Genomic DNA, 24,877 nt, shown 5'->3' with positions numbered 1-24,877 from the left:
CTAAAAAACATCAAAGGGGAAAAAACACATTACAATATTAGATTCATAGGAGGGAAAAAAATTTAAAAAAGAGAAAAGAAAAAATAAACCCTACTAACTTTAAAAAAAAATAAAAGAGAAAGCCAGAAGACAATGAAATGTTTTTTTTTTTTTCCTTTAATAAGGGCTAGAAGAAAAATAACAAGAATTGTCAGAGTACAATTAAAAAAAAAACTCAGCAGTCTTTACATATAAACTTTACATATTCAGTCAACAAATAAAATTCTGATTTGACTTGCATTTCATAATTATACTTAGAAACTAAGTATCTACTCATGATGCTTATTGGGTATTAAATAAATGTCTGTTCAAGCTAGGTGTGGTGGTACATACCTGTAATCCCAGAGACTCATGAGGCTGAGACTGGAGGATGGAAAGTTCGAGGACAGCCTCAGCAACTAAGCCAGACCCCTGTCTCAAAGTAAAAAGTAAAAAGGACTGGCCATGTAGCTCAGTGATAAAGCACCTATGGGTTCAATTCTCAATACCATAAAAAATAAAAATAAAAATAAAAAAGTTTGTTCACTCTTCACGTTTTTTTATATTGTCTTACTTTTTAATGGTAAGGGGTTCTTTATGTATTAGATTCAGTCCCTTATCAGCAATATAATTTGCAAATATTTTCCTGCATTTTGTGGGTTCCCTTTTCACTTTCTTAATGATTTTTTTAAATAAGATTTTTAATTTTGATGAAATCCAACTTATTTTTTTTCTATTGTCACTTATGTTTTTGGTATACTATAAAAACTCTAGATTTATTCATATATTTCTCTAAAATTTTGCAGTTGTACCTCTTGCATTTAGGTCAATAATCCATTTGGCATTAATTTTAATATATGATATAGAAAAGAACACCAATCTTGTTCTTTTGCTATATATAGTCATCCCAATATCATTTATTGAAAAGACTATTCATTCCCTGTTAAAGTGTCATGCCACCCTTGTTAAAATTCATTAGACAAATAGACAAGATTTATTTCTGGCCTTCCAATTCTATTCCAACAATCTATGTGTATCATTATACCAGTATCACACTGTTTTGAATATTTGAATATGAAAATTTTGTAGCAAGTTTTGAAATTAGGAATTGTGATTTCTTCACTTTTGTCCTTTTTTCTGAGGTTGTTTCAAATATTCTGGGTATCCTGAATTTCCATATAATTTTAAGATAAGGTTCTTATTTTCTAAGAAAGAAAAAAAGCAACTCGGATTTTGATAACCTGGAATCTATAGATCCTTTGTAAAGTATTGCCATCTTAAAAATAAAAAAATCCCCTGATCCATGAACATGGGATACTTTTCATTTCTCTCTTTAATTAATTTTTGTAGGTTTTGGGGTATAATTTTTATACTGTCTTTGTTAAATTTATTTTTATTTGATTTTGGTATTCTGTAAATAAAATTTATTTTCTTAATTTGACTTTCAGATTGTTCATTGCCGGTATTTAGACATACAATCGATTTTTGTATATTGCTATTATACCATGGAAACTTGCTGATCTCATTTATGAGTTCTAAAAGATTTATTTATTCCTCTTGATTTTCTATATATATTATGTTATTTGTAAACAGAAATAACTAACCTCTTTCCAATAGATGATTTTCTTCCTTTTTCTTGCTTAATTGTTCTGGCTATAAGTTCTAGGACAACAATGGACAGAATTGGTAAGAACAACATTCCTGCCTTGTTTCTAACCTTTGAGGGAAACACTCTTTTTCACCATTAAATGAGACATTTGTTGTGGCTTTTTTTATAGATATCCTTTACCGTGTTGAGAAAAATATACTTTTATTCCTAGTTTGAGTGTTTTAGTCATTTTTTAAAGTATTTTTAAGTTTTTTTTTTCTGCATCTAATAAGAGGATAATGACTTTGATACCAACATCTGACAAAGATGCTAAACACACAGAAAGATACATATATACAAATGCACACATATTTTAGCCAAGTCATGCTCCCATAACAAAATGCCATAGATTGAGTGGCTCCAAGAGGAGAAATTTATTTTTACAATTTGGAAGGCTAGGAAGAACAAGGCGCCAACCAATTCACTTTACTAGTAAGGATCTCTTACACACAATACTTGTGTTCTCATTAACAAAAGAAGCTCTGGTTTGTTCATTCTCTCATAAGGACGTTCCCATCATGAGCATCTCAACCTCATGACCTTATCTAAGCCTAACTACCTTCCAAATGCACCATCTTCAAACATCAAAACATTAAGAATTAGGCTCCAACATATAACTTTTGGGAGAATACACAACACTCAGTCCACAAGACACATGACCCACTAAGTGAAGTGGTGCATACCTTTAGAAGAATTGCAAATTTAAGCCCAGCTTGGGCAACTTAGCAATACCCTGTCTCAAAATAAAACAATAAATAGGGTTAGAGATAGCTCAGTAGTAAAAAAAAATTTATTCTCCCTATAGATGTAGAAAAATTAGGTGACAAAATTTAACACTATTTTTTGGGGGGAAGGGGGTGCCAGGGGATTGAACTCAGGGGCACTTGACCACTGAACCACATCCCCAGCCCTATTTTGTATTTTATTAGAGACAAGATCTCACTGAGTTGCTTAGAGCCTCACTAAATAGCTAAGGCTGGCTTTGAACTTGCCATTCTCCTGCCTCTGCCTCCTGAGCCCCTGGGAAAATTTAACACTAATTTACAATAAAAGCTCTCAGTATAAAGTATAAAAGGGAAGTTTCTCTCCTTGATTGGGCACCTATAAAATATGTACAGCCAATGTCATACATATTAGTGAAAATCTAAATAGTTTTACCCTGAATCATAAACTAGACAAAGATGTTCACTCTAATTATTCCTATTTAACCCTGCAATGAGGTTTAAGTCAATAAAATAAAGAAAGAGAAATAGAAGACATGAAAACTGTAAAGGAAGACATAAAATTATCTTTATTTGTGATTAACAGGATCATATACAAAGCAAAACCTAAAGAATTCACAAAAGTTAAAAGCATAAATGGATGAAATAGCAAGGTAGCAGGATACAAGTTCAACATGTAAAAATTAAGTCTACTCCTAAATAATAACCATTACAAATTGTAAATTTTGTTTTGAAAAAATGGCATTTTCAAAAACATTCAAAATCTAATTCATATCCTATTCACTTAGGATAAATTTTAAAAAACCAACACACTGAAAACTACTGCTTAGAGAAACTAAAGAATAACTAAATAAATGGAGCTATATTGTGTTCATGGATTGAAATAGAACAGTAGTTTAGAGATTAATGCTTCCCTAATTGATCTACAGAATTCAAAACAGTGGCAATTAAAATCCTACAGACACTTTGCATAAAATTATAAGCCAAATCTATAATTGATATGAAAATGAAAAAGAGATACTCAATACAATTTGAAAAAAGAGAAATGAAGTTAAAGAATTTACACTATGTGATTTCAAGACTTACTATGAAACAATATGTTGACGGGAAACACATATAGATCAATATAATACAATCTACGAAAAGTACTACACATATACAATTAGTTGATTTATAACAAACATTTAAAGATAACTTAAAGGAGAAAAGATAGTTTTTTTCAACAAGTGGACCTTGAACAAGGAGAGACAGAAAAGTGAACCTTGATCTTTACCCCACATGTATACAAAAATTTACTCAAAATGGACCAAAGACCTAATGAGAAAGCTTAAACTGTAAAATGATTAGAGAAAATGAGAAAATCCTTACAACCAGGAGTCAAAGAGTTCAAGGAAGAAAGAGAGAGAGGGAAGGAAGACAGACCACAAAAGAAAATATTAATAAACTAGACTTAAATTTGAAAACCTCTGCTCCTCAAATTGGACCATCAATAAAAGAAAAAGGATATCTACAGACCAGGAAAAGATACATCTGACAAGGATTTGAATACAAATATATAAAGAACTCTGTAACTGAATGACAATGAATAATTCAATTTTTCCTCAAATGAACACAAGATTTGATCAAACATTTCACAAAAGATAAACAATTGCCAAAAAGTAAATGGAAAGATCATGCGCATGACCTGAAACAACCCTGGCTTCAACCCCAGCATCTCCCCACAACAACAACAAAAAAAAAAAACAGAAAATATCAGCATCACTGGAAATCAAGTAATTCAAGTAATTAATAAATGAAAATTAAAACAATAAGATATATGACTACACACTCAACAGAATGTCTGGATTTAAAAGAATTATGGTAAGTACCAGCTAGAATGTTTAGGAACTAGAATTTCAGACATTGGTAGTGAATATGGTATGATCACAGAGGGGAAATTTCTTTCAAAGTTAAACATGCACTTACCATATGACAAAGCATATTTACACAAAGACTCATATGTGAACACTCAGGGTGGCATTATTACTTATAGGCAAAAAAATGGAAACACTTCAAATGTCCATAACAAATAAACTGATAAGCAAATTGTGGCACATTTATTAAAAAAGGCACACTATTCTGTAATGAAAACAAATTAATATGACACCTAATAATAGCCTCAAAAATAGCACACTGAAAAAACATATAATGTATAAGTCTGTTTATATGAAACTCTAGAGCAAGTAAAACAAATTTACAATGACAAAAAGTCAGATCAATAGTTGCCTAAAGATGGGGATGAGGAAAGAAGTGACGGGAGAGATGGGAATTTTTTGAAGTGACAGAAATATTCTATACCTTTTAATTGGAACAAAAATATTACATAACAGTGTATATTTGCCAAAATTCATGGACCTCCATGCTTAAAGTAAGTATATTATATGCAAATTACACAAATATATATTATTTAAAATTTTTGAAGAAGTAACACTCAGGCATTTGGAAATATCATTCCCCAAAGATGTCAACAGGAGACAAATTAGGTTTTTACCACAGGTTTAACTTCTATGAAGTAAGTTATATCTTTTATTCATTCAGTCAATTATGTATTAAGTAACAAATATGTATGGGAATAGGTTTAGTGGTCCAATATTAAATAAATTGGGAAAAATTCCTTGCAGTCATCAAGGTTTCATCATATCAGAAAAAGACCACAAAAGAGTAAGATGGAATATACAGTCAGTGAATTTGGGGAAGTGAAAACAAGAAAAAGAAGTAGGAAGGAGAGAGGCATTTTAAGTAAGATGATCAAGGAAGGTCTCACTAGGGATTTAACATATCAAGAAAGACTAGAGAATAAGCTGAATGGCCATCTAATAGTAAAAGCACTTCAGGAAGAAGAACCAGTAAACTTAATATCCCAGAACAATTATTCAAGAAACAATATACAATTCAGCTGTGAATGAAAGGTAGCAAACAAAGAAAATCTAAATAATGAGGTTATGAAGGTGCACTAGACAGAGTTTTATAGGCAGGCTTCTAACAAGATTTAGCTTTTACAATGCATAAGATAGGAAACAACTGAAGTTTTGAGTGACAGATTTTACCTCTGTTTTAGTATCATTTTTCTGGTTATTGTACTATATTAGAGGACTAGGTTTCAGGTTCTGAGAAGCTGAGAGGCCAGTCAGGAGGCTATTAAAATAGCCCAAGTAAGAGATAGTGGCTTAAACAAGGTAGTAGTGAAGGTGGTGACAGGTGGTCAGGTTTAAATTGTAGATGTGTTTTGATGAGTCAGCATGAACTACTGACAGAGTGTGGACAAGGAAGGAAGGAAGAAAAAAGGAAAAGAAGAAATAAAGACCAGTAGAGTGGAGAAAGGGGACCTGGAGGAGAGAGGATAGAAGGGAAGCAGGTAGTATGGGTAATAAAATGGAAAAAACTATGTTATATACTTTTATGAATATGTCAAAATGAACCCCACCATTATGTATAACTATAACGCACTAAAAAATAAACTAAAATTATTAAAAAGAAAAGAAAGAAATCAGTGATGACTCCAAGAGTTTGTCTAAGGAAAAGAAGAAATAAAGACTAATTGTCCACTAATTTACAAGGGAAAGGCCAAAGATGAAAAAATTGGGGTAAAAGGATCAATTTGGGGCACTTAAATATTTATATAACTTTAATAATCTTATGGAGCAATAAGACGACAGTTGAATCCATGTCTGGAGTTCAGTGAAATAAAGATTTTTTTTTTGCTAAGTAAATCCCTAGAAATTATGGGGTGTGTGTGTGTGTGTGTGTGTGTTTGTGTGTAACTTTAAGGAAATATTTCATACTTAAATACATCAAGGCTTCAGCACTGAGACTAATGGATTTTTGTGTTTTCTGATTTACATAAATCCATACAAGTCTGCTAGGCACTTCACACCTTTATTTTTACTTTCACATTTGAAGTACAGCAATATGGATAGATAAGGTGTATATTTAAGATAATAATGTGAACAGACACATTCCTGGAGCTACAGCTATTTAAAAGTGACACTAGCATCAAGATACTCATTCTTATTCTGGGAAGGCTTTAAAAAGCAATCACTTGTTATGAAACTAATTGCATTGCCAAATGCTTCTTAGGTTCATATGTAAAAATCATCATCATCTCTATATTTTACTGTTTTAAATCAAGGCAAGTAATAGACTTTGTGATTAGACTTAGAAGTTTGATTTTGATGCTTATAACCCTCCAGGCTCTTAAGTGAGTAACATTTCCACCTTGATAATGCACACCATATATCACAAAGAAAGATACTTTGTGCATTACCAAAGAAACGTACAAATAACAAGCAAATATGCCAAGCCTCTACTGGAATTATAATGTGGGCAAGTATGCTTAAATGGTAGTTGAAACCATTTTCTAAAATTTGTATCTGTTCAGTATAAGTATTACTGCTTCCCAGCCATCTATTTATTCCTAATTCCATGCCTATGATTACCCCTTATTTTAGGATAGAATACCCTTCTTCCTACTTGATATCCTTCTCTTCTTTCAAGATCCAGCCCAAACCTGGCCTCCTCCACATAGCCTACCCTGAACCCCAGTTATACATACCACATTTTTCACATTCCCACAGTACTGCCACATAAAAATGGAGAGCACCCATGTTATTCTGTCATGGATTACCTTCAGTTGTCTATGCTAATGCCATTCCCTGAGACAGCAAATGTCTCAGTCATCTTTGCTTTCCATGAAATGCCTTAGTGCAGTACCATACTTATTCTGTTCTAAACGCTCACTAAAGCTTCCTTCAACTCAAATCCAACTTTGTTCAACTAAACTGAATTAGGAAACTGATCAAATAGACTGAATTCACTGGGGTATATAGTTTAATTTTCTTTCATCACTTCTTCAAACATACTTGCAAATACTTTCTCTAAACATTCTATTTAGAGGTGATCCAACTCAACTTATGATATGCATCAGTTTATATAATAGCTCATTATCACTCACCCTTTAAATATGAATTTTCTACCTAGACATTATTTAAACCCGGAAGTACAGTTATATATCATAATACTATACTAATATCAAAGGCAACCCAATAGATAATTCTAGAGACCAGATTCATCATTGGCAAATGTACCACATCAAGGTTTTCAAGGAGGCTCCAACATCATTCTATCCCAACATGAAGTTATTCATGTTAAAAGCTGTTAAATCTTGAAATTTTCCCATAGTATATGCTGGTTTTTTAGATTACATTTTTATTTCTTAATTCATCAAACATTCTCCAGATACAAAAAAAAACTTTTCCCAAAATGAATCACTAGCTATAGGACACTATTTCAATATTTATTCAAAGATATACCATTTAACTCCTAGTATCCTCATCATGAAATGGAGATAATTCTATACGCTTTCAAGGGTGTAGACAGAACTAGAAATAACTTATGTAAAGTACCTTACTCAATGTCTGGTTGCAGAGCTTCAATAAACAGTCCACAGTAACAAATCACTCCATTCCACTAATTTCCCAATGTCTGAAATTCAAAAAATTACCTCCCATTCTCCTGAAGAAAAAGCAGCTATAATCAGAGACCATGAAGTTAGAGGCAAAGATGGTATAAGTATCAACCTAAAATCACTGCTCTACTAAAACAAACACAGTAATATATACCTACTATACCCTTACCTTACATTAACTTTTCTCCAAATCTTCTTGAAGTCCATGTAAATCATCATAACCTAAAAATGTCATAACTAAATAAATCCTTTGTGAAACATAGTTGATAGAAAAAAGGACATAACTGATGAATTCTTAACATCCTCCTCATCCCAATGTTTTGTCATCTCAGAAAGTAACTCATGAGTCTACCACATAAGAAAGTAGGTGAGGATAAAACCAAATGTTCTTTTGACTGCTGATACAAACCCAGTTTTAAACACTCGGATTTTCTTATTTTCTTGACTATATTTAACAAATCAATTAATGGCTCAAGAACCATGGCAAAAATTTAACACAGATGTTTTTCTGCAACTAAACATAGAACACTCAAATTGAATAGCACTAGTCATTCTGCTATGAATACTTCTTAATGCTATTATGAGATGGTTCTCAATTTCAATCTGGACAGGTAAATTGAGAATAACTATAACCCATTAAATTGTATTTATGTACTATTCTATGTTACCTTATTTTGAAAAGAAAAAGTAACTGTAAACTACAGTGCTCTATTTATTATCCCTTGCCCCTTACACTAAGCCTCCAAAAACCACAAGGGACGTCCAGATTTCAATGAGCTATTAACACTAAATTCACATCTCTTACTAAATATATCTTATCTATAAGGCAAAAAGGTGATTGCTATTTTATTTATATTTACAATGATGAGGATCAAACCCAAGGTCTCATACATGTTAGGCATTCACTCTACCACTGAACTACATCCCCAGCCCTTGATTGCTGATTTAAACACACACATACACACAGACAAATGGTCCTTCCAAAATAACTTACATTTCAAAATACCATATATTTTCAAATATTTATCACACCAACCTCAAATCAATCCATTGGGCAATTAAATTATGTACAATAAGAGACATTCTCATTCAAACTCCTTGGGTTATGAACAGAGGACATAGCTCAGAGGTAGAGCACCCATCTAGTATACACAAGACCTTATGTTTGATAACCCACACATCCACATATATGTGTATATACATACCCAGGTACACAAAATCCCTGAGTTTTAGGATTTAAGCATCTATACCAACAACCCTCTTCTTCCAAATTCAAAAGAGTTTGAGGTACTCTCATGCTACAATAAAACTGCATTTCAGTTAATGGCATTGCTGCAATAACAAAAAATAGCTTAAAAAACCATGAAATCAATTCCACATAAAACTATCATATGATTATGACCCTAATCTGACTTGTAAATTAGAAGTGTGTAAATTCTACTGTCCAGCAACCTTCAGATCATCTTCCTAGCAGGATGGCTATGTTAGTGGCACTACACTCTTGACCAAAAACATGCAGTCAGGCAATGGCATACTGACAAATTAAATAGTATATGCTTTGAATAAGGATTTCAAGATAAGTCACGAGGGAAGCTTCATTTGTAAATGAGCTGTACAAGTTAAATAAAATGTTTTATATCCTAGACTGTCAGAGCTTCTGTTGAATACTAACATTAAAAAAATAAATTTAAAAAAAAAAAGTTGACAATTCACTGAGGGTAAAAATGGAATCCAACTTTGGGAGAATCTACCCACTTCATTTCCCAGTGCTACTTTCAAATCCTCTATTAATGGTATAAATTGATACATACCAAGAAAAAAAAAGATTATTAACCAAATAAAACACCAATTTGATTCAGAACTACTTTGATGTTCCAGTTTTATGGTTCAATAGCTAAAAAAAATACACAAGTTTATTCTAATCATACCTGCTTGCTAAATTTTCTAAGTGTATATAATTAATAGGTCTGAAACAATTTAGAAATTCAACATTCTATATATACTTGTACTCTACATTATTATTTTCTATTTACTATTGAGTAAAGGAGTCTACTCAAAAAGATGGTTCTAAGAAAATCCAAGTAGCTTTTCACAAATAGAAATATTTTAAATGCTGTACATGAGAGCACAGTTTCAAGAATCCCAAACAAAAATTTCCAAGTGAAAATAATTGTCCTTAAATTAACCTACTTAGTAAACAGTTGTTATTTTTCACCGAATTTCCTTAGAGTTAGAGAACCAAATTAGAAAAGGTAATAACTACATAAGTTTTGTGAATAAAGATAGAATGTTTAAAGTTTGATTAACAAGGCAATTACTATATATCATTATGGAATGATAATGCAGTACACATTCCCAAAATAAAGATCATATTTACTTCAATCACACCAAGCTCTATTACAAATATTTTTTTTCTTTTTTATTTTGTCATAAAGTCCTTGGAATCATAGTAGGGCCTGATGCCATATTGGTGTCACACTCTGCCAGTCATCCACAGAATATGCCAGACTTCTCTTTCAACTTCTTTGTCTACTACTGCATCACTGGACCCAGCAGGCAGCTCACCCAGACAATCTCAGTAACGGATTTTGGCTCTCTGTGCATAATAGATGACAATTCTTATGAAGTATCCAGTTTGTCTTATAGCTGAGAGATTTGAACCTGCTGCAGATGTCACATCTAAATTCTTGAACGGATTTTTATCATCAGTGTCACCTACAAAACAAGACAGTGTCACCAAGAGCATTGTCCTAGAGAACATCTATTTCAGTACTGCTAAGCTTTCTGCATCATAACTGATAAGTCATTCATTTCCTAAAACAGGGGCCAGAAAACAAGAGCTCATGGGCCAAAATCCAGCTTAGTGCATGCTATTATATAGCTATGATCTAAAGATGGGTTTTATATTATTAAATGGCTGAAAAACATTTTTCTAATATTTTGTGATATGTGAAAATATATGAAATTCAAATTTGAGTCTTCATAAATAAGGCTTTATTGAAACACAGCCATGTTCCTTTATTAATGTGTTTTTCTTCAGTTGCTTTCATGCAGCAACAGACTTAAGTGCAACAGAAACCATCTGACCCATAAAGCTTAAAATATTTACTATCTGGTGCTTTAAAAAAAGAATTTGCAACCCCAGGCCTAGAGAATTTTTTGGTGGGCAGGTAATATGCTACCCAGGGTCTGCTGTATAAAGAACCTGAGTGGAAATACTATAATGACCCAATTGTTCCCCGTCTTAATTACCATCCAATTAACATACATTTGTTGGGTCAATCCTGTCTCTTCAATGCTGACACCTATAAGTCACTTTCTGTCTCCTTTGGTTCAGTTTTGCCTCAATTCAAGGGATTAATATTGACAGGACAGGAAGAAGCAAGGAGCTTAACACAGGTCAAATTCTAGTTTTCCAACTTTAGCTTCTTCCATTTCTCCAAGCTCCTATGGTTCTGGATTTCTACTTCATATCAACCACTCTCCATATGGGCTGGGCTTCCTGTATAGAACACATGTCTTCTATCTTTCCTGCCAGAGACCTCAGGGCAATGAGCTGAGTAAAACATTTTCGACTGAACTGTGCTGGCCAATTATCAGTCCTACCCCCTGTTCTAACAACCACCCTAGAACATGGACTTTTGGGGGTCCCCTTTACAGCCTACATATATCAACATACTTCTGGCCTCCACTACTCCTTCTGATTATCATTGCCCCTGGAGCTCATCACTCACTCTTTTTATTTCAAATCTCTGGCCTAAAGGTAAGTTCAACCTTCCCAATTGGCTTGTCATTCTGTTGCTTGAGGTCAGTTAATACAAATCTCCAACCATAAAAACACAACAAAGCAAACTCCATATACACTTATGAATTTTCCAACCTACATATATATACCTTTTTATTTAAAAAAGTCTGTCCCAAAAGGGAACATACCACCCTCAAAATATCCTCCAGAACATCCCTTCTCTTTTTTCCCTCCATTATTGCTAGTTGGCCCAAAGTTTATATACTTGCTTCGTCTGAGAGTATTATCATCTTTCACTCACATAAGATGCCCAAGTTAGTGTGCCTTTTGAGCACATTAAAGCTTTTTAATGTTAAAAGCTATTATTAAAGCTTTAACAATCCTGTTTCTACTTTGAGGGGCAAAGTGGGATCTCTTGCTACTGCTAGATTGCAATGAAGATACATGTTTGGCTAGATTTCAAGGAGTAAAAATGTAATTTCCCATAGAAAAATGTTAATAGTCCACAATGAGGCTGAACTGTCCATACTATACTAGTACTATATACTCATCTGTAGTTCATACTATATATGGTTTTGTTGCAAGTAACTAATTCAGATACACATTCTTAAACTGTAGATTGACCATACCAGAAAATAGCTATGAAATGTCAGAATACATAAGCCTGGTGTATGGACTTCTGAGAAAATGTCAGTTTATATTCAGCAAAATGAGTTTCACTACAACACTGATATACTTGCCATGGTGAAAAGCTCCAAAAACAGCATATATACCTCATTACAAAAGAGTGATATCAAGCCAAGCATGGTGGCGCACTCTTGTAATCTCAACGGCTAGAGAGGCTGAGACAGGAGGATCATGAGTTCAAAACCAGCCTAAGCAACACCAAGGTGCTTAGCAACTCAGTGAGACCCTGTCTCTAAATAAAATACAATATAGGGCTGGGGATGTGGCTCAGTGGTCAAGTGCCCCTGAGTTCAATTCCTGGTTACCACCAACCCCCCAAAGAAAGGTATTAAGCATAAAAAGACTAACTGGTATTACTATTAACCATATCTCAATTCTGAGTGTAATCCTATAGGTAGCATCAATCTTAAAAATAAAAATCTTTGCTGGGCATGGTAGCACAGGCCTGTAATCCCAGCAGCTGGGGAGGCTGAGGCAAGAGGATAACAAGCTCAAGAACACCTCAGCTACTTACCAAGACCCTGAGCAACTTAGCAATACCCTGTCTCAAAATAAAAAGGACTGGGGTTGTGTGGTTCAGTGGTTGAGTGCCCCTGGGTTCAATTTCCGGTACCAAAAAAAGTTAAAAACGAAAGTCTTCTTTAAAAATACACACAGGAACACACTGCCTATTTGGAAAAAGTAACAGAAATCCAATGACATATCCCTACAACTGAGAAAAGAACTAGAGTCATACTGTCCATACTCAAATAACATTAAATATTTAAAACTGTATTCATTTGATGAGCCTTTTCTTAAAGAAACAGTTCTCAAACTTCTCAATGTCAGGATTCCTTTGTGTTCTTAAAAATTACTGAGTACTCCCCCAAGAGTTTTGTTTACAAGAGTTCTAATTGTCAATATTTGCCAAATGAAAAATTCTTAGATATTTAATTCATTTTAAAACTTTTATTTTATATAGAAACAATAAGATAATTTCACTATTTTTTCAAACTAAAAAAGTAACTTAGTAAGAAATGTGACATTATTATGCAAGTTTTTCAAATTTCTTTCATGTTTAGCTTAATAGAAGACAGGTAGGTTTGTTTGTTTTTCTTTTTTTTAATAACTTTAATTAATTTATTTTTTATGTGGTGCTGAGGATAGAACCCAGTGCCTCACCCATGCTAGGCAAGTGCTCTAACACCGAACTACAGCCCCAGCCCTGACAGGTAGCTTTTCCTATCTACTTCTATATTCAATCTGTTATGATACATTATTTTGATTGAGTTATATGAAAAAAAAATGGCCTCAAACACATCATGAAAAGAGTGTTAATATTAACCAATTATTCATATAATTAAGGATGTTCTTTTTGATAATTCAGCAAAACTTGACAAGTAGGAGTTTCTTAAGGACTAATTATAAATGTGGAATCCAATATATATGAAATTTTTGTATTCTGTAATATTTATTTTTCTATTACTTGCTATTTGAAAGGATCTTTTTACCCATAATTTTGTAACACTGGAAAGTTAGAAAATAGTGGTTTATTCAGTTATGTAGGTACTACAAATCTTGACATAATTCATTATATGACCAAAAAAAAAAAAAAAAAAAAAACCTCACATTCATTAATATCACCCTCTCTCATCAAAAAAATTTTTAAATATTAAAAGCAAACAAAAGCATAGGAAGTAACACAAGTTACCTAAAATTATCTAAAATTTAACCAAGTTAATTATCCAAATCTTTAATTTTCATTTTAAAAGTTTGCATTTTTATCACTGACAACAAACACTGTCAGTAATTTTCCTTAAAGTGATGGGCTCATTATTTTGTTCATTTTTCAAGAAAAAGATTGCCAAATAATTTAAATAATCAGAGTTTGTCCAGTAGTGATTCTTTAAAGCAAAAGTGGTATTTCATGAAAAATATGGCTAGTTCCATTGGTAACTCAAAAGAAAAAAACTCACACTTAAGGTTTTTCCTCTAGACAAGCAATGTGCTCAGGATGTGCAGCAGAAGTGCTTTTTGCAAATGTCCTATCTCATCACACCAAATTTAAAAATAAAAAAATATCCAGAGTCAAAATTTCACAAGATTAATAACTGTTACCACTTTATCAAGGACTTTCTTATGTGAAGTCAGCTGGATACCTCCAGCTTTGTTTTCATTGTTGTTGTTTTACTTTAACCTGTGAAAGCATCTCAGTGAAGGATACAATGATTACTAGTATAGTTTGGTACCGCTGGCATTTAATTTCTATTAAGATTTCGATGGTTTTACTCATCACTAGCTTTGCACAAGCAGGGAAAACATTAAACAAAAAAGCAAAAATTTACTGTTCTGATAGTAGTTTTATTCTCATAGTACCCCTAAAAGCAACTCTGTGACTCCAAAGGGTCTGTACACCACAATTTAAGAAATACTGTCTTAAGAAAATACTGAAAGCTATGAATGATTTAAGTTGGATAAATAATAAATTTATCAAATATGTAGAAAAATTCTTTAACTCAAAATTGATCTAATTTATTCCGAAGCTGAATTAATATATACAATAGCTATTAACATTTTGTAAACACATACATGTATTATCTCATTTACTCTTGATGATAACAGTATTCACTAGCTGTTGTAGTACAGATATGGAAACCTGGGGTAGAAGCAGGAAATTATCTGTCCAAGGTCAAAATGATAACTACCAGTATTTAATGGACTCAGATACAATGAAGTGTTTTGCATGCTTAACCTAAGTTTCAATAATAATCTTTTTATAATTTTTTAATCTTTATTAGTCTTTTTATCTTCATTATAGATAAAAACTTTGAACAAACAGCTAAAATACTCTGCTCTAGGTTACTCAAGTGGAAAGAGGTAGATCATCTATATACAAATCCAAGTATGTCTGACTCCAGAGTACGGTAGTCAGATTTGTGTTACCACATGAATACCTGATATAAGTTACTTATAAAGAAAAGAAGGCTTATTCAGCTTATAGTTTTAGAGGTTCAACTCCAAAACGATGTGGCTGCATGGTTTGAGCCTCTGGCAAGGGCAGCATGTCATGGTGGGACCACATGTCAGAGGGAGTACTCACATCATGAGCCAGGAAGCAGAAAGAGAAGATAAGACCAAGGTCCCACAATCCTCTTGAGAGCACACCCCCAGTGACCTTAGGGCATCCTACAATGCCCTACCTCTTGAAGGACCATAGCAACTCTCAAAATGGCAATTCTGGAGATCAAGCCTTTGGACCAAACTACAGTCAGTGCATGTTCCACCTCTATACATCACACACTGGTATATCATTTGTATATATGAATAGATCAATAGCTTACAAGGGTTTTATATAGTTTTGAAGTCAAAAGGGCAAGACCTCTATTTGGAAAGCTTTCCGCCAACTTGATTACCTCTATTTTTAAATGGAACAAAATCTACTTCCATTTAAAATAGTCTATGAGCTAGACAATGCATTAATTTACACTATTTGAATATGACAATGAACTAACACACCAAGATTACTTTTTAAATAATTTTTAAAACCAACTCAACATTGCCAAATGATAGTCACATTTTAAAGATGAGGAAACTGAAACTGAGACAAGTACCTAATTTTTCACAGAGGCATACTGATCATAAATGGTAAAGAGTCAAAATCAGTCTGGGCTAACCCTCAAGCCCAAAATCTTTAGTCACACCACCTGCACATACTTAGGGGAACATCAAACAATGACCTAGGAGCTGCTCACCAGGTCTGGGTGCAGAGCTTGCTGATACCACATACTACCCAAGGCAATCAAGATATGAATCATCATGTATCTTAAAAACCAAGAGATGAAAAGAAAGCTGGTACATGCTGAAAATAAAGGCATGGTCTCAGGTGCTTCAAGTAAAGAACCTATAGTAATGTTAAAGAGAAGTAAATTCATTTGTAAAGGTGTCAGCCCACATCTCTGTGGCTGCAACAGTTTGCCTCCACTTAAAAACAAAACAAAAGAAAGCCTAGAAGACAATATCATCACAGCTATAGGGGTTTGCTACAGATTACACAATAGCTTTCAGATGCCATGAACCCAAGAATACTGCAAAACTTAGTCAACTGCAGCAGAAATCATTTTCCTCAACCCCAATGACTAAAATTTCCATTTCAACTTAGGATTTACAAAGGTCAGGGGTCAGGCCCTGAGGTTTGTTTATATTTTAAGGGTTCACATTGCAAAATAACTGCTTAATATGAAAACCTAAGCAAGTCAAGAGAGAAGGAAACAAGGTTTATCCAGCTCAATGTACTCTTACAACTTGTAGAAACTCAACTTTTAAGAAGGATAAACATCTTGAAATTGAACAGAGAAATGTGGCTTTAATTTCAATTCAATTGTAGTCTCAAGGGGTTCCCATACACATTTGACAGGAAGGTGACAAAATGGAAGGCTGTGGTGTACCACCTAAAATTGGCAGGCAATACAGGGTAGAGATGAGCAATTATGCTCAGCACAGACTACCACCAGGGATTCTTCTGTGGCAAAGGAAAAAAAAAAAATCTGTAGAGCAACTTTACCTCCCTCCCATCAATGATTCTTAGTATGAATAAAAGGAATTACAATCTAGTAACATAAAAGCAGCTGACAGATATATAGGGGGAGAAAAAAAATCAAGATTGAGGTCATGTCCCTTTGACATGCATCATTTACACTAAGGATTCCCCACTTATCTGAATTAATTTCATGTACCTCATTTCATTCAGATAATTGAAGTTTTCCTTTTAGAGTTGTAAAGTGTTTCCCTCAAAATAATTAGTAAACTGTCCACTTAAAAATACCACCACAAAAATTACAACCCCTTCCCCTCTACATATACATACGTACTCCACTCTCATTAAAAGTATGAGTTTGGGTCTTCACGGGAAATTTGGCTCAAAAGTCCTCTTTTAAAAATTAGTACAAGAAATTCTACTATAAAAGTTATGGTCATTACCTTTTTAATACAGAGTGTTAGCATTACTTGTTAAAGACATGGTAATTTGGGTGTTCAATACATGACTACTTTTCTGAAAACAAATTAAAGGTTTAGACTACTAAAGAGTTTGATGACTTGTCTAATACAATAACTAGGAATGTATGGAGAGCAAAATCAAAGCGGTCTCTTTTTTTAATGAGCAAGCATTTAAGGGTCTTTTAATGAGAATTTACTCTTCAGTATATATTTACTAATGGACAAAAATAGAGTCATTAAACTCACTTCTTTATAGTGCCATAAAACTTTCTTGTATAAGAAATATAAAATAACATATACATATTTGTCAAACTCACGAAAAATTGAAATGTGCAATGTCTTACAATTAAACATTGTGAAATTTTACAAGTTCTCAAATATCTTGTAAGATGGATGATAACAGCCATTTTTATATGGATATACTTATAATTTAAAATACACACACTCTCTACTCCTAATGATGGCAATATAATATCTACACTTCTTGAATGAATTTGAAATTTCTCTATGAACACTGGTTTCTGACACTGATATAGAACCTGTTATTAGAATGAATATACCTAATTAGTACTTACCTAAAACCTGCTATGTGCCAAGCACTATACAGAGTATTGAGGACATCACCAAGATCAAGATAGATTCACTCAGTCACACCCTTGGGGTACATATAGTCTAGAGGAAACATAGGAAATGACCTGCTATAAGAATATGTAACAGCCACCTGATCAAATGAAAGTTCAAAACTGAGAGAAGACAAGAGCAAAAAATCAAACACTTGAAAATAACTAGCTATCACTGAACTGGACAAAAAGCATGCATGAAGTGTCTCCAGTAAGAAGGCAGCAGAGAACAGAACAGAAGGCTAATCAGAAAAGGGGTCTAACTCATGAATGTATGAATCTAGGATATCTGAGAGTCCCTAATACAAATGAAAATCTAATCCTCAAAAAACATTCAAAATGATAACAGCTCTCAGTATCTAAGGAGTCAATCTGGTGAGGGTGAATCCAAGAGGCAAAATCACAGTATATTGGCTCTACAATACCTTTACCATCTATCTACCAGGGACAAGAACAAGTCCCAGCTCCCCACTGGAAGGAGCAACGGCTAGGAGAAAACTGGCCAGGCTGTTATGGTACTTAATCATATTGAAAACAAGGCTCCAGTTCCACAAGGGACAGGGAATACAAAAAGGAACCACAAAAGAAATATGTCAAATCAATAGACTACTTACCACTAAAGAAAAACTGTGGAATTACTTCTCTGACTGCTTTAAAAAAAAAAAAATGCACACACACATATGTATACATATACCACTCAGTGGTCACTTTACCACTTAGCTACATCACCAGTCCTTTTTGAGATGAGTCTTGCCAAGTTGATGAGGCTGGTCTCAAACTTGCAATCCTCCCACCTCAGCCTCCCAAATCACTGTAATTACAGATAATCACCATCACACTCAGCTCAAAAAATAATTTCATCACTTGTTTAAATGACATAAGTGTGACCCTAGCAAGTGTGCGGGAAAAGTACTAAATATTCTAATTCTTATTAATTATCTAATTCTAAATCCTAATTCTATCTATAATAATACTGAAATATTCTATATGATTCATACATACTTTGTTAAGAAGTTTATGCTATATATTTCTAAAACTCCTTACAGGAAATGTGTTTAAAATAAAAATCTGAGAGGTAAATTTGAGTATATGCCAAGGATATGATGTTAGATCGTACCTCTGTGAACAACAGATGTTCAGTGCACCAGAATGACTCCACACCACTCCACTGCAGAGGATTGGGACAGGGAGAGGGGTGCTTTATGTATTTTCAGTCTTGGTGAAAGGGACTATCTGGCACTGGGTAGGCCAAGTGAACTGCAACTGACTTAAGAACCAGCAAGAATAGATGTGAGATGACTGCTTCATACAAATTAAACACCATCCAACTCTACTGTACATTTGTTTTCAGTAATAATATCAATGGAGTAATGAAGGTAATTCAAAAATACTGTCCCTGAGAAGGTTATTATCTATATGACTCTATATGTTCAAATAGGAATCACTCTACGGAATTGGCTTTTAATGTGCTAGATGGAAATTTTACCAAAGCTCTAGACCACAAGTTTACCAAAGTTCTTCAAAAGATGAAGTGGTGATAATTTCAGGGATAAAAAAGCTTAAAATTCTTTCTTTAGTTTTTTTTTTTTTTTTTTATATAAGTAGAACACACTATTCTGATCTACTGAAGAATAGGTAAGAATGAGTCTTAAAAAATTAGTAATTACCTGGCTTTTTTAAAGTGTTTTAAGATTCACCAGCATGAAGCACAACCCATCAAATTGAGCTTAAAATATTTAAAATATCATTTCAGTATAGTTTGCCAAAGTAGTCTAAATTCCAAAAATCATATTCCTTACAAAGGTGTCCATGCCAAAAAATAAATCCTTATAAAGTGAAAATAATGCTTTAAAATGTGGTCTACAGAAACAATGAGAGGGTCATCAATTCATGGTTATCAAAATTCAGTCTGCTAGAAACTTTGTACTCGTCCAGTCTGATTGAATTGTTCTATCACTAAATTTAAATAATGGTGTCCTTTCCTAATTTCACAGTAACTAACAAATATTAAAGAACAAAATTAATATTGTTAGTCCTCTCAACTTTTCTAAATTATTTGACCCCTGCTATCTTTCAATATCAGAATTCAGATTAACTGGTTCAACACAAGATGAAAATGAGCTATTTCAAGTTTACTATATCATGATTCAGATCTTCCAGGCACTCTCTACTAACAAGATCACAAGCATTTATACAGTTCCTACTACACAGATTAATAAGACATGGTCCAACTTTCATGAAGCCCCTACCAGGAGAGTGCACACAACCCACAGGTATTTACTAAATGCCTAATCCAAACACAGCTGAGCGAAATACAAAAAATTCACCCCAGAAAACAAGAACTTCAAGACTCCTGCACTTGAGGCACAGTTAAAAAGTGATGTTGGGGATGCTGCAATTAAATTATTACATGGGTGCTAGAGCTCCTTTCCTAATTAATATCAAAGTCACATACACCACAATCCTAAAACTCTATAAAATACCAATCTGCTGGCAGTAACGCAGACTACCTGAATCAAGAATATGAATAAAGATGTGAAAAATAACCACTAAATGCAAACTAAATCAGAAATCAATGTTTCAACTGAAAGAATGTACATATTTCCTAAGTATAAATAATTTGTATATTTTTATTTAGTGGGCCCAAATCACAAAGTAAGGCATATACTCAAAGCAAAAAAAGAAAAAAGAAAAAAAATCAGTAATTACTTGGCCTTTTTTAAGATAACAGTGGTGGGGGAGTTGCTGGGAATATAACTCAGGTGCATTTGCCTAACAGACTGAAGTCCTGGATTTTTGATACCCAGCACTGAAAGAAAATAATAATAAAAATAATAAGGATAAACTCTGGCACAAGAATATCCATTGGGGAGTTCTGAATTACCTAGATAAGTGTTTAGTTAATTAAGACAACCAGTTCTCTTCAGCTCCTGCAAAATCTCTTCAAGAAACTCTTGGATTCCTTATTTTTCTGTAAAATAATAGGAGTTGGATTACACTGCTAAGGTCCTGTACAAAGCAAAACAATAAAATAAAATTCAATGTTATTGTATTTTTATACCTTTATTTTATTTATTTTATTTTTATGTGCTGCTAAGGATCACACCCGTGCTAGGCAAGGGCTCTACCCCTGAGCTACAACTGCAGCCCCACAAAGCAAAAATTTTATACTTCTGTGGATCTTAACATTAAAATGTCAAGATGTTTTCAACATGAGTAAAGAAGCCATCTTAAAGCAAGGGCTTCAAGAAGCCACCAAAATAATAATGCTATAAAATCCCATTTTTCTCTCAGTAGCATGCTAGTTTCATAATTCAAAAGGTTCTCCTCCAACCCTCAACACTAAAACTGTTTCATTAAATACAGTATAGAAATCTAAGGGAAAATGTATAATAAAATAGAGTGGAAACTGAGAGGAATCTATGCCACATCAGACCTGGAATGCATTAATTAAAATTCAATATTGCACTTGGTATGTGGGTTCCTACATGGAAATCCTGTCATGGTTAAAGCTTAAGGTTAAACAGGTTAATAGAATCCAATAAAATAGCTCTATTGAATTATACTGAACTTCTTTTCTGCAGCTCCTTTACCTGATCACTATGTGAAGCTTTAAAATCAACTTCAGTGGTAGCATCAAATAAGCAAGGCAAGCCTGAGCACTTGGGGGCTGCGAACTGAAATCCACCTCCTGTGGAAAGTCACCCTCAACTCACGTTTTCCATTTCGAACTGTGATACAGGTAGAGGGAAAAAATGTAAAGCCTCTTCTATGAACCTCCCATCACTGGACCTCAAGCATTAACTTAAGAATTATCTCAAAGATAATCTAATGCAACATAATTCTAAGACTCTAAAAGTTGCATTTGCTAAAGGAAAAAAAAACACACACACCCCAGGACCAACGGTTACATTAACGTATTACTGCAACTTCGCTGTGGGGTACAAGGTTGGATTACAAGACTTAGATTAAGAAAACCTTTCCACCCGAAAGGACGGACTATCTGGGTCCGGATGGAAATACTAAGTTTGTGCTGAATCCTTAAAGGGGCTGGGCGGGAGCAAAGGTGCAAAGAGTAGTCGTTGGTCTCCGCTGACAGTGGGAAGTGGAGCGCTGCCTTGATATCCGGATTGTGGGGGCGGCAAGGGCCTGGGGCAGGTTTAGACAGGCAGCCTGAAGGTCTGCTGGGAGGTCCCTCCGCCAAAGGGGCAACCGAGGGCACCGGATCGCCCTTCTCCCTGCGCAGGGAGACGTGCCTCCAACTACCCTCGCAGGCCATGCGAGGAGGAAGCGACGCAAGGGCCTCAAGAAGCCGGCACACAAGACGTTTAGACACCAAGAAAACTAAATTATAAGTCGGCCAGTGTGCGAGAGGAATGATACGCAGTCGCCAGGACACCCGACCCCGGACGCCGGGATCCGAGAACCGGGCGCACTAGCGGCGGAGGGAGCGCGGCGCGTGCGTCGGGTGAGCGCGCAGCCCTCGGCTCCGCCCCTCCTCCCACCCTCCGCTCCTCGCGCGGCCGCCGCCGCAGCCCCACTGGGAACTCCGCGCAGCGCGGCCCCGCGAGGCGGGCGCCGTGAGGAGAGGGGAGGGGCCGCGCTCCCCGCCTCCCCGCCGGCCCGCGCAGCTCCCAGCCCGGAGCCCACTCACCTCCTCCTCCTTGTCTCTCCCTCCTGGCCACCGGCGCGGCCCAGCCGGCGACGCGCTGACGCCGAGCCCCTCCCCCGCAGCCGCCACCGATGCCACCGCCCCTCCCGGCCCGCGGCTGCCGCGGCCTCCGGGCGCGTCAAGCGAGGGCCCCGCCCTCGCCCCGCCCCTGGCCCGAGGCTCCGCCCCCGGTGTGGCTGCAGATCGGCGGGCTCTGGGTCCCTGACTCAGCAGTCGCTCCGCCCTCGCGGTCTACGGGGCTGCGCCCGGCGGCCGAGCTATTCACACCTGCCTACTGCCCGCAGGCCTCGCTCGGCTTCCCACCGCCCTGCGTGCCCTTTCCCATCACGTCAGCATCCTCGGCCGCCCCTTCAGCTTATTCGTACTCTTTCCTCAAACCTTTAGTCCTGTTCTAAGCTCGCGTCGGCGTCTTCTTTTTCCTACCGCAGGGTCTACACTTCTCACTCAACTATGTTGGTCTCCCTTCTTCTGGCCGACCCCTTCTGTCCCCTTTCCGGATCCTCTCCCCCGTCAGCTGGAGCCTCAGGGTCCCCGTGCGTCACTGGCTGTATATGCGCTCTGCAGCTCCTACCTCCCGGGCTCTTGCTGTGCCAGGCGTCCTAATGTCTCTCACTCAGAACCCCTCTTGGATCCCTGCTGGCAGGGTCACGTTTTTTCTTTATCCACATTTTGCGCATCCTTTCGATTCTCACTATTACACACACTTAAGATGAAGTTAGGGTATTCAAAAATTGCGTATTCGCGGTACCGCTTACGTGAAGAGTCACAGTGAGCAATTAAAAATCATAAGGCAAGGCGACACAGTAGTGACCTTCTTCTGACTAGCCTAGTTCCACCTACACTTTCCTTTATGCAGTAATAATTGACGGCTTTTTACATTGGGGCTAACAATTCACCCATTTTGAATGTCTTTTCCCCTTCAACCTAACTTCACTAAAGCTTTTATTTACTCAGTACACAGTAGAAACAGCACCAGGGACTTTTAAAGCTTCGGGTCCTTATCTGTAAAATGAGGAATTCGTATCTCTTCCTCTTTTTTAATTTCCTCAGATTCTGGAAATTTTGGATTTTGTATTTGGATGGAGGTTGTTGGTTAAGTGATTAAAGCAAAGGCAAAACATGCTATTGTAACTGGGTATCTGGCTACTTTAGTAACTTTTTTTTTTTTTTTTTTTTTTTTTTTTTTTTTTGCGGGGGATTGAACTCAGGGGCACTTGACGACTGAGCCACATCCCCAGCTCTATTTTGTATTTTATTTAGATTTCTTTTTAATTTTTTATTTGTTCTAATTAGTTATACATGACAGCAGAATGCATTTCATTATACACAAATGGAACACAACTTTTCATTTCTCTGGTTGTACACTATGTAGAGACAGCATCTCACTGAGTTGCTTAACTTGCTTTTGCTGAGGCTGGCTTTGAAGCTGTGATCTTCCTGCCTCAGCCTCCGGAGCCACTGGGATTATAGGCGTGCCTAATCTTGCCAGTTGTGATAATTTCATTTTTAAAACTGCAACTGCAACTTGGCAGAGTTAGGCTGTGATGCAAAAATGAATTAAGTGTAGGCCTTTAGATTTACATGCACTAGTTGCTTTAAGTTATGGGAATAAATATTATTTTCCTTAAACAGTTAAAACTACCTTATAAACAGAGTACACACTCTATGTGGACCTTCAAAAGTTAGAGCCATTGTTTAATTGAACAGTATTACGAGCATTTGGAAACCTAATAAACCATCTGTCCATCCTCTTTCACACAAATTGAGAAACAGAAAAGAGTAAACGCCAAAAGCTAAAAGTGAATATTCCTAACTGCACATGAAACTAGTAAATCCTATTCTATAGAAAAGTGTCTGAAAGTGGCTGGGGTAGTTGCTCAGTGGTAGAGCGCTTGCCTGGCATGTGTAAGGCACTGGGTTTGAGCCTCAGCACCACATAAAAATAAATTTTAAAAACATAATAAAAATAAATTTTAAAAAACATTAAAAAAATAAATAAAGGTATTGTGTACATCTACAAATAAAAAAAAAAAAAACAGAAAAAAAATTTTAAGTGTCTGAAAATCCCCAAAGCTATGGCTGCCATTTCATTGCTTTGGAAATAGAATCATATAATTTTATAACTTGTCCTTAAGATGATCTGCAATCTAATCTGTTCATTTTACTGATTAAGATCTGAAGTCCAGAGAGGGTAAATTGAATACCCAATATTACCCAGTTTGATTGGAAACAACTGAGATTCAAACTCAGGTCTCCTATCTCACACATTTGCCAACATTCAGCTTACA

At 35.4% G+C, this 24,877-nt stretch overlaps 1 protein-coding gene across 3 annotated transcripts in view; it reads right to left on the bottom strand.

Annotated features, from left to right (window-relative positions):
• The window catches only part of Gtdc1 (glycosyltransferase like domain containing 1), a 382,956-nt gene extending 360,293 nt beyond the window's left edge, over positions 1-22,663 (bottom strand). The window contains exon 1 of one of the 3 annotated variants that reach the window (XM_046426876.2): positions 22,572-22,663. The gene's annotated coding sequence lies outside the window, so the exon portion shown is untranslated. The remainder of the gene's footprint in view (positions 1-22,571) is intronic. The other 2 variants (XM_058573487.1, XM_046426874.2) reach the window with 2 other exon arrangements.
• Between the last annotated feature and the right edge of the window lie 2,214 nt (positions 22,664-24,877).

Source organism: Marmota monax, unplaced genomic scaffold (genome assembly GCF_021218885.2).
Source record: "Marmota monax isolate L192 unplaced genomic scaffold, Marmota_monax_Labrador192_F-V1.1 WCK01_AAM20220418_F8-fsc00048, whole genome shotgun sequence".
Classification (NCBI taxonomy): Eukaryota; Metazoa; Chordata; class Mammalia; order Rodentia; family Sciuridae; genus Marmota; species Marmota monax.
Note: the sequence above shows the minus strand (reverse complement) of the source record. Positions and strands in the feature narration are given on the sequence as shown.